This window comes from Oryctolagus cuniculus, chromosome 5, assembly GCF_964237555.1.
Source record: "Oryctolagus cuniculus chromosome 5, mOryCun1.1, whole genome shotgun sequence".
In the NCBI taxonomy this organism is placed as follows: domain Eukaryota; kingdom Metazoa; phylum Chordata; class Mammalia; order Lagomorpha; family Leporidae; genus Oryctolagus; species Oryctolagus cuniculus.
Window position 1 is genome coordinate 115,448,097 of NC_091436.1, and position 8,560 is coordinate 115,456,656.

General features: G+C 37.8%; 1 protein-coding gene across 48 annotated transcripts in view; it reads right to left on the reverse strand.

The window, feature by feature from the left end:
* MLIP (muscular LMNA interacting protein) overlaps positions 1 to 8,560 on the reverse strand; it is a 313,811-nt gene that overhangs the window by 169,328 nt on the left and 135,923 nt on the right. The window lies entirely within an intron of this gene.

The following is an 8,560-nucleotide window of genomic DNA, read 5'->3' on the forward strand; positions in this document are numbered from 1 at the left end:
TGTTATCATTTTTCTCAAAATGATTATTTATTTTCTGATTATTTTTCCTGGGTTTTAAACTCCACTACTTTCATAGAACCTAGAAAACTATGTGGCCTGTAGAGATGTTCAATAAATATTTTTCCAATGAACTTCTTGATTAATGGTGATATCTTTATTTGTGGATATTTCTACAACTTGTTTTCTAGCTTGGAAAGGATAATGAATTTGTTAAACTTTGAACTGATTGTCCCAAAGAAAACAGAATCACCCTAATCTCAAGTCTTTTGGTTCCACCAGAAAAGATATTGCCAAGGGCCATGCATCCTTTCTAAGAGCAAAACAGATGCCAAAGAAAATAGCTGCATGGAGTAAGTCCAGGTGAGCGTGTGCCGAACTGTACATCTCCTCCCTTTCTTATTCCCACTCTTATTCTTAACAGGGATCAATTTTCAGTTAAATTTAAACACCTAAGAATAATTGTGTGTTAATCAAAGAGTTCAACCAATGGTATTAAGTAGAACAAGAAAATACTAAAAAGAATAAAATAGTAAACTGTTCCTCAACAGTCAGGACAAGGGCTGACTTACTCCCCATGTAGGATCTCTGTCCTTAATGTGTTATACTATGCAAATTAATGGTAAAACTAGTATTCAAACAGTACTTTATACTTTGTGTGTCTGTGTGGATGCAAACTGTTGAAATCTTCACTTAGTATATATTAAGTTGATCTTCTGTATATAAAGATAATTAAAAATGAATCTTAATGAAGAATGGAATGGGAGAGGGAGTAAGAGATGGGATGGTTTGCGGGTGGGAGGGTGGTTATGGGGGAGGGGAAACGCTATAATCCAAAAGTTGTACTTTTAAAAATTTATATTTATTAAATAAAAGTTTAAAAAAAAAGAAAATAGCCACATGGAAGTAATTGCCATCAACACCTACCTTGAACATGCAGTGAGAGTAGAATACTCAGAGCTGTGGAATGTCCAATTGCCTATTTGAAATAGACAAAATAGGTTCTGGTCTCTGATTTACCCTCCAATAATTGGGATGTCTTGAATGAGTCACTTAATTTCTTAAGGGCAACAAGGTTCTAGATCACTGTTACCCCAATGTACCATTCTTAGAATACCAGCTTTGCAAGACCATGAGTGAAAAAGCATTCTGTGATCAACTAAATTTACAAATTGGAGCATTCCATAACCTATGATTGGAGGAGTCGCACAGACAAGAGGTCTTTAAGCCTTGTTTAGCCCACAGTTTTGGTTTAGCCCCCAGTTTTGCACATTTATTTGGCCACAGAACTCCTTGCATGCATAATGCACACTATCATTCCACTCACAGTATGAACCACTGAACTAGACAGCCACAGTCTTCTTTTTTTGTAAGATTTGTTGATTTATTTGAAAAGCAGAGTCAGAGAGAGAAAGAGAAAGAGAGAGATCTTCTATCTGCAGGTTCACTCCTGCATAGCTGCAATGGCTAGGGATGTGCCAGGCCCATGCCAGGAGCCAGGAACTTCATTTTGGTCTTTCACATGGGTGCAGGGGCTAAGTACTTGGGCCATTTTCTGCTGTTTTCCCAGGCACGTTAGCAGGGAGCTGGATCAGAAGTGAAGAAGCCAGGAATTGAGCTGTCCCACATATAGGATGCTGGTGTCACAGGCAGCAGCTTAACCCACTGCACTACAACTTTGGCCTCCAGAGTCTTCTTTCTACCTTGATACTTGATGAATGTATGGAAAGGAGATTGGTTGGAGAAAGAAAGAAGCAATAAAGTTACTCAAGAAATTTGATTGAGGATCTGGCCTGAGAAGAGAGAGGAGTAAAAGAGATGGAGAATAGAAAATATTCTCTTAGTAAGAAAGCAAACAAAGAAGCTAGCACTGTGGCACAGTGGGTTAAGACACAGCCTGCAGTGCCAGCTTCCCATATTAAAGCACCAGCTGGAGTCCTGGCTGCTCCACTTCATATTCAGTTCCCAGATAGTGCTACTGGGAGAGCAGAAGATCGGCCAAGTACCTGGACTCCTGCAACTCAAGTGGGACACCCAGATGTAGTTCCTGCGTTTACCAACTATAGACCAGGCTATGGCTGCAGCAGTTCACAAACTACATATTCCATGATACAAGACAAATAGGAAAAAATGGATGATGAATTGACTAGAAGATCTTGACAATTCCCAAACTGGAACTACAAGGTGTGTGACAAACAATTGTGACTAAAGCATGCTTTTAATGGTGATGCTCGACATTCCATAGTGAGTCTTTTTTATTTTTTATTTTTTAAACTTTTATTTAATAAATATAAATTGCAAAAGTACAACTTTTGGATTATAGCGGTCCCCCCCCATAACCATCCTCCCACCCACAAACCATCCCATCTCTTACTCCTTCTCCCATCCCATTCTTCATTAAGATTCATTTTTTTTTTTTTTTTTTTTTTTTGACAGGCAGAGTGGACAGTGAGAGAGAGAGACAGAGAGAGAAAGGTCTTCCTTTGCCGTTGGTTCACCCTCCAATGGCCGCCGCTGCAGCCGGCGCACCGCGCTGATCCTGGCAGGAGCCAGGAGCCAGGTGCTTTTCCTGGTCTCCCATGGGGTGCAGGGCCCAAGCACCTGGGCCATCCTCCACTGCACTCCCTGGCCATAGCAGAGAGCTGGCCTGGAAGAGGGGCAACCGGGACAGAATCCGGCGCCCCAACCGGGACTAGAACCCGGTGTGCCGGCGCCGCAAGGTGGAGGATTAGCCTATTGAGCCACGGCGCCGGCTAAGATTCATTTTTAATTATCTTTATATATAGAAGATAACTTAGTATATACTAAAGATTTCAATAAATTGCACCCACACAGACACACAAAGTATAAATTACTGCTTGAATATTAGTTTTACTGTTAATTCGCATAGTGAGTCATTTAAGAGAAACTTAAATTCTATCATGTTGGTGCTGGCACTGTAGTATATAGCAGGTTAAGCTGCCGCCTGGTGTGCCAGCATCCTATATGGGTACCAGTTCAAGCCCTGGCTGCCCCACTTCCAATTCAGTTCCTTGCTAATGTGCCTGGGAAGGCATCGGAGGATGGCCCAAGTGTTGGGCCCCTGCACACATGTGGGAGACCCAGAAGAAGCTCCTGACTCCTGACTTTGGATCGGCCTTGCTCCAACTATTGCAGCCATTTGGGGAGTGAACCAGTGGGTGGAAGCCCTATCTCTCTCTTTCTCTCTCTCCCTCTCTCTCTCACTGTGTGTAACTCTGCCTTTCAAATAAATAAATCTTTTAAAAACACTCTGACATGTGATACACTTCATAACTCCTTGTTTTCAAGGGAATAGAGTGAAGCGAGCATCTTTTGAGGTGATACCATAATTCCATGAAAAAACATGACAATTTAATGTTATTTTCAGTATGACTTTGGTATAATCTGATGTTTCATTTAAAATAGAAGGACAAATAGCTACTATTTTGTGTTTTTCCTAACTATATACATAAAGAATGTCTTCAAAAGCTTTCATCACATATCTGTATTACAGTTTTGACCATGATGACAATTGTAGTTGCAAATCGTTATTTAAGATGACTCAAACAGAAAAGAGTCTAACTGATTATTTCTATTCTAAAGGTTTTTTACAATGATTTTTTTATTTTTTGAGATTAAACTTTTAATTTACATTATAGTCAAGGGTTTAGTTCTCCACCAAATAGAGTTCAGCAAATAAAAGAAAAAAAGATCCTAGTTTAGCAAGAATACGGGCAAGGACTATAAACAACAATCAAATGGAAATATAACCATTTCACCCATATAAAGTAAATTTTAAAGTAATCACAGATAGTATAACATTTTTCCCAAGATTTATTTATTTATTTGAAAGGCAGAGTTATAGAGAGGGAGAGACAGGGAAAGAAATCTTCTATCCATTGATTCACTCCCCAAATGACCACAATGGCCAGAGTTGAGTGGTATGAAGCCAAGAGCCAGGAGCTTAATGCCTTAAGGGCTGATTCTCAGGTCAGAGTGCTGTTTGAGGTATTTGTCATTCTATGAGAAAGGGAGAGACAGAAAGACAGACAACTTCCAACCACTGGTTCATTCCCAAATGGCCCCAAGATCTGGGGCTGGGCCAGGCTGAAGCCAGGATCCAGGAGCTTCTTCTAGGTCTCCCACGTAGCAACAGGGGCCCAAGGACTTGGGCCATCTTCTTCTGATTTCCCAGGCATCTTAGCAAGGAGCTAGATTGGAAGAGGAGCAGCTGGGTCTTGAACTGGCATCCATATGGGATGCCAGTGCTTCAGGTGGAGGCTTAACCTTCTATGCCACAGTGCTGGCCCCTTAATAATTTCAAGAAGGCATAAGCTCTTTACATTCAGACTCTGCTCAGCCAGGCAAGTCACTAACCTCCGTGGCCCACATAGTAACCTGTCATGCAAGAGAACAAAGATAACCAGCATTTTGTCATTAAAATTAAATTTTGACTTTCGGAAGAAATTACATTTTAAAGCAGCTTCCTCAGACTTGGACAATATAAAGAATTGACTAAATCTAAAAGCAAATTCATGCATATATCAAGAAAATAACTACTAATACTATATATATATAATACTATATATATTATATAATACTGTATGTAATATATATGTAGTATTATACTATGTAATACACTATAAAATACTATATATATAAATATTAATCCATCATTTCATTTGTACATAATTTTTAACAGAATCAGTGAGGCAGGTGTCAGAAAGCCAGAGTTTGTCAGTTTTGTCTTGGGTTCCCTAAACTTGATGAGAAGAATAAAGAGCTATATAAATGTAGAACCAACAACTGATGTTTGTAATGCAGTTGAGAGAACATGGGCATTAGATCAGACAGTATTAGTGTGGTATCCCACTACCCTCTGCACTTAGCTATGTGACCCAACATGAAGTTTTTATATCCCTGATCGTCATTTATTTATGAGAATAGGATTTATCATGTAAACGAGGATACTTCTAAGACTGAAATGGAGGGAGTGGAGGGTACTCATAAAAATTGCTAACATGACTAAAATGACTACTTTGAAGATCTTTCCTGTAAGAAATATGACACACATATCCCCAATAACAGTCATTCCCTCTTTCACAAACATGAAAATTAGGTGTCAATGAGAGATTAGGAGGCTATGAGGAGTTTAAAAATGGAACAAAATGAATAACTGACATACTACTCCCTTGACTTAAAATACTCCCCTGCAACCCTTTTCCTAGTTAACTCCTCTTCACTCTACTGAGTTCCAAGAAAATCAGAGATTACATGATTAATATTTTAATTCACACAATGAATACGACACAATTTCCGACACACACCCTGCTTTCAGAAGCCATTATCTTCCCCAACTCATTGGGTTCAATACAATCTCCTATTTTTACAATATCTTAGCACCTTGTACGTCTACATAGCATTTTATGGTTTAAAATTACTTGTTTAATATAGAACTTCTTTAGTATCTCATTCATCAACTGGAACATAAGCATCAAAATGATGGGAAATGTTTCTCTGTTTTCTTCCCCTCTGAACCCTGTAGTACCTATTAAATGATAGAGGGTAAATATATGTTTATTAAATAAATAGATCAGGATCTATAGTCAGGATCTATAAAGAAATAAGAGTAATTTAATCACTTTGTAATTTTTTTCATCATTTTGAAGATATAGCACATAGAAAAATAGCAACCCACACAGAATGTCAAAGCTTTGGCTGTTTTAAGAATACATGAAAAAAAAGGGCTATGTGAGGGGCTGGGGTACATCTAGAAAGCTGGGAAAAGCATCTCTGGTCTACATTACTCCTCCTTCTCTAGATAGCCATGGTCTCTCACCCTGGCTAACTAAAACGCTTAATCCACTCACCAAAGAACAGGTTTTCTTCCACATTTAAATACCATTTAATGAGCTTTATGTGATGCTGCTCTTCAATACTTAATGTATCATCTTCTGTGTTTCTCACAAGCCAGCAAGACAGTCATCATATCCATTAGACAGTAGGAAAATGAGACGTGGGAAGATTAAATAACGCTCAATGAGAACATAATGCAACTGGATTTGAACACAGGTCTGCCTGGTTCATGTTGCCTCCTATTTGCTCTCCGCTTTTTCCAGTATTATCTTAAACATGCTCATTTGGAGTAACAAGATAAGAAATATGGTAGTCTAGGGTATGTTTCAATACACTAGTCAGCAAGGATGTTGTGTTTCACATGTTTCCTATCCAGCAGTGTTAAAGTCTGATGAACACTTTTCCAAGGACTCCAGTATTCAATCTCAAAATATGACGACACACTATGACTGTTCTATATTTCATACCTGTTGTGCACTTACTGTATCTATGTCAGGTCTATAAAAGTAATGAGTGTTGTGGCCAGTGCTGTGGCGTAGCAGGTAAAGCCACAGCTTGCAGTATCAGCATCTCACATGGCACCAGTTCGAATCCTGGCTGCTCCTCTTCTGATCCAGCTCTCTGCTATGGTGTGGGAAAGCAGTAGAAGAAGCCCTTGGGCCTCTGCACCCACATGGTGGACCCAGAGGAAATTCCTGGCTCCTGGCTTTGAATGGGCGCAGCTCCGGCCATAGCGGCCAACTGGGGAGTGAACCAGCAGATGGAAGACCTCTCTCTCTCCCTCTCTACCTCTTCCTCTCTCTCTCTGTGTAACTATGACTTTCAAATAAAACAAATAAATCTTAAAATAAAATAAAAAACAATGAATGTTTATTTTCAAACTAACCAAAATAAATGGCAATGAGATATCACCAAAGAATACAATTGTGTTCTTACTGAGTGCTAAATCTGCATATGCTTTGATATGGATAATACAACATATATAAGCACAAGGAAATATTGTTGAATGTCTACATATGGTTCCCATCCATAATAAAAAGTAATTGTCTTCAAAAAGTCTGAGGTTAAAAAAACCTGAGGTAATAGGTGAGCTGTAAGGTGATGTTTCATACCATTAACTTATTAATTTTAATGGAAGCAGCGGAATCTAAAATAAGAATCAGGCTCAAATAGTATATTTATCTCTTATTAACTGGTAATCATATTTAAACTACTTAACTTTAGTTAATAAACTTTAATTTCTTCCTCTATAAAGTGGGCATAAGAAGCTTCATAGGACAGATATGAAAATTAAATAAGATGACAAATCAGATCCTTAGTGTATCCTGGCTTGTAGTAGGTACACCAAAATATTAATTTCACTCTTTGATTTTAAGATAGCTTAGATGTATGAGGTATAATAAAAATTGTTAGTAGTTATAAGTATCAGAATATTACCACATTTATTTATGTAATTTTCTTCTTTTTCTACTCTTTATGTTTTCACTCCCAAATAAGGCCTAAAGACAGATTTTAACAGTCTTGACCCTTGTGTACAATCATCCACACGACGTTTTATAAACCATATAACTCTTGCCCAAAATAGTTAACACAACAGTTGTATCTCATCAGGAAAAACACAACAACTAGAGGCCAATTAATTTATCTTACATTTTTACCATAGTCTCTAATATCAAACACTACTTAGGATGAAGGGTTGTTTGGAGTAAAGATGTATATGCATTTGTTAAAAATTGAGTGGGTGAAGATTTGCAGGTGAATCAAATTACTTGGAGCTAGTCTTTTCTCTTGATTTTATTTTTGACACTTAGTGATTTTCAAACCAATCATTTGCCCATTCATTTCTACAGTATAGGAGCTGTCCTGTGCACCTCCCTCTCTGGGTCACCACTGCATCCCTGGGGCTTAAATTTAGTAGGTGGTCAATATATATTGTTGAACGAATTGGGGTATACCTACTCTAGGCAAAATGACTGTTTAAAAAAAAAAATATGTGATAGGACAAGTGTAAGGGAACAGAAGATAAAGCCCAAAACTTTCTCCCCAAAACTCACCCCAGCTGGTGGTAAATCAGTAGCTGCAAACTGTAATTTAACCCTCCATTGGCACTTTTCTGACTAAACTGCATTAGATGACAGCAAGCTCTCTAGGGCAGGAATGGCTCAAACTTCAAAAGTGAGATTAAGATGTAATACAGAAGATACTATAAGGAAACGTTTTTCCTTCTTTTCTTTTCTTTTTACAGTGTGTAATGAAGTAATAACGTGGGACATAGGAAGGAAAAATTGCTTTTTTAAAAAAGCAGATTTTTAAAGGTATTTTGTACATTATGAAAGGGAAACTGAGAAAACAACCATTTCACCTGAAAAGAGCACTTCACATATTCACCAGATTTGTCCACTAATAATAGACACCACCAGAAATTTATAACAAACGGCTCCTTCGTTTTCATTAGGAAACAAGATTATCTGTTTCTTAGGGATTTTGTGAGCATTAAATAAAATTATACATGGAATGTTCCAAACATGATGCCAACCATATGGTAAGTCCTTAGAAATGATGAGTGCTGTTGTAGCAGTATCATAGTTTCCCAAAGTAACTAGCAATTCAACATTAAGTAAATATTTAAAACCAATACATGCCAGTAACAGTCATCATTTTAAAATTTCATAAAAATATTGTTATTGTATGTACACCAAAGCAATTT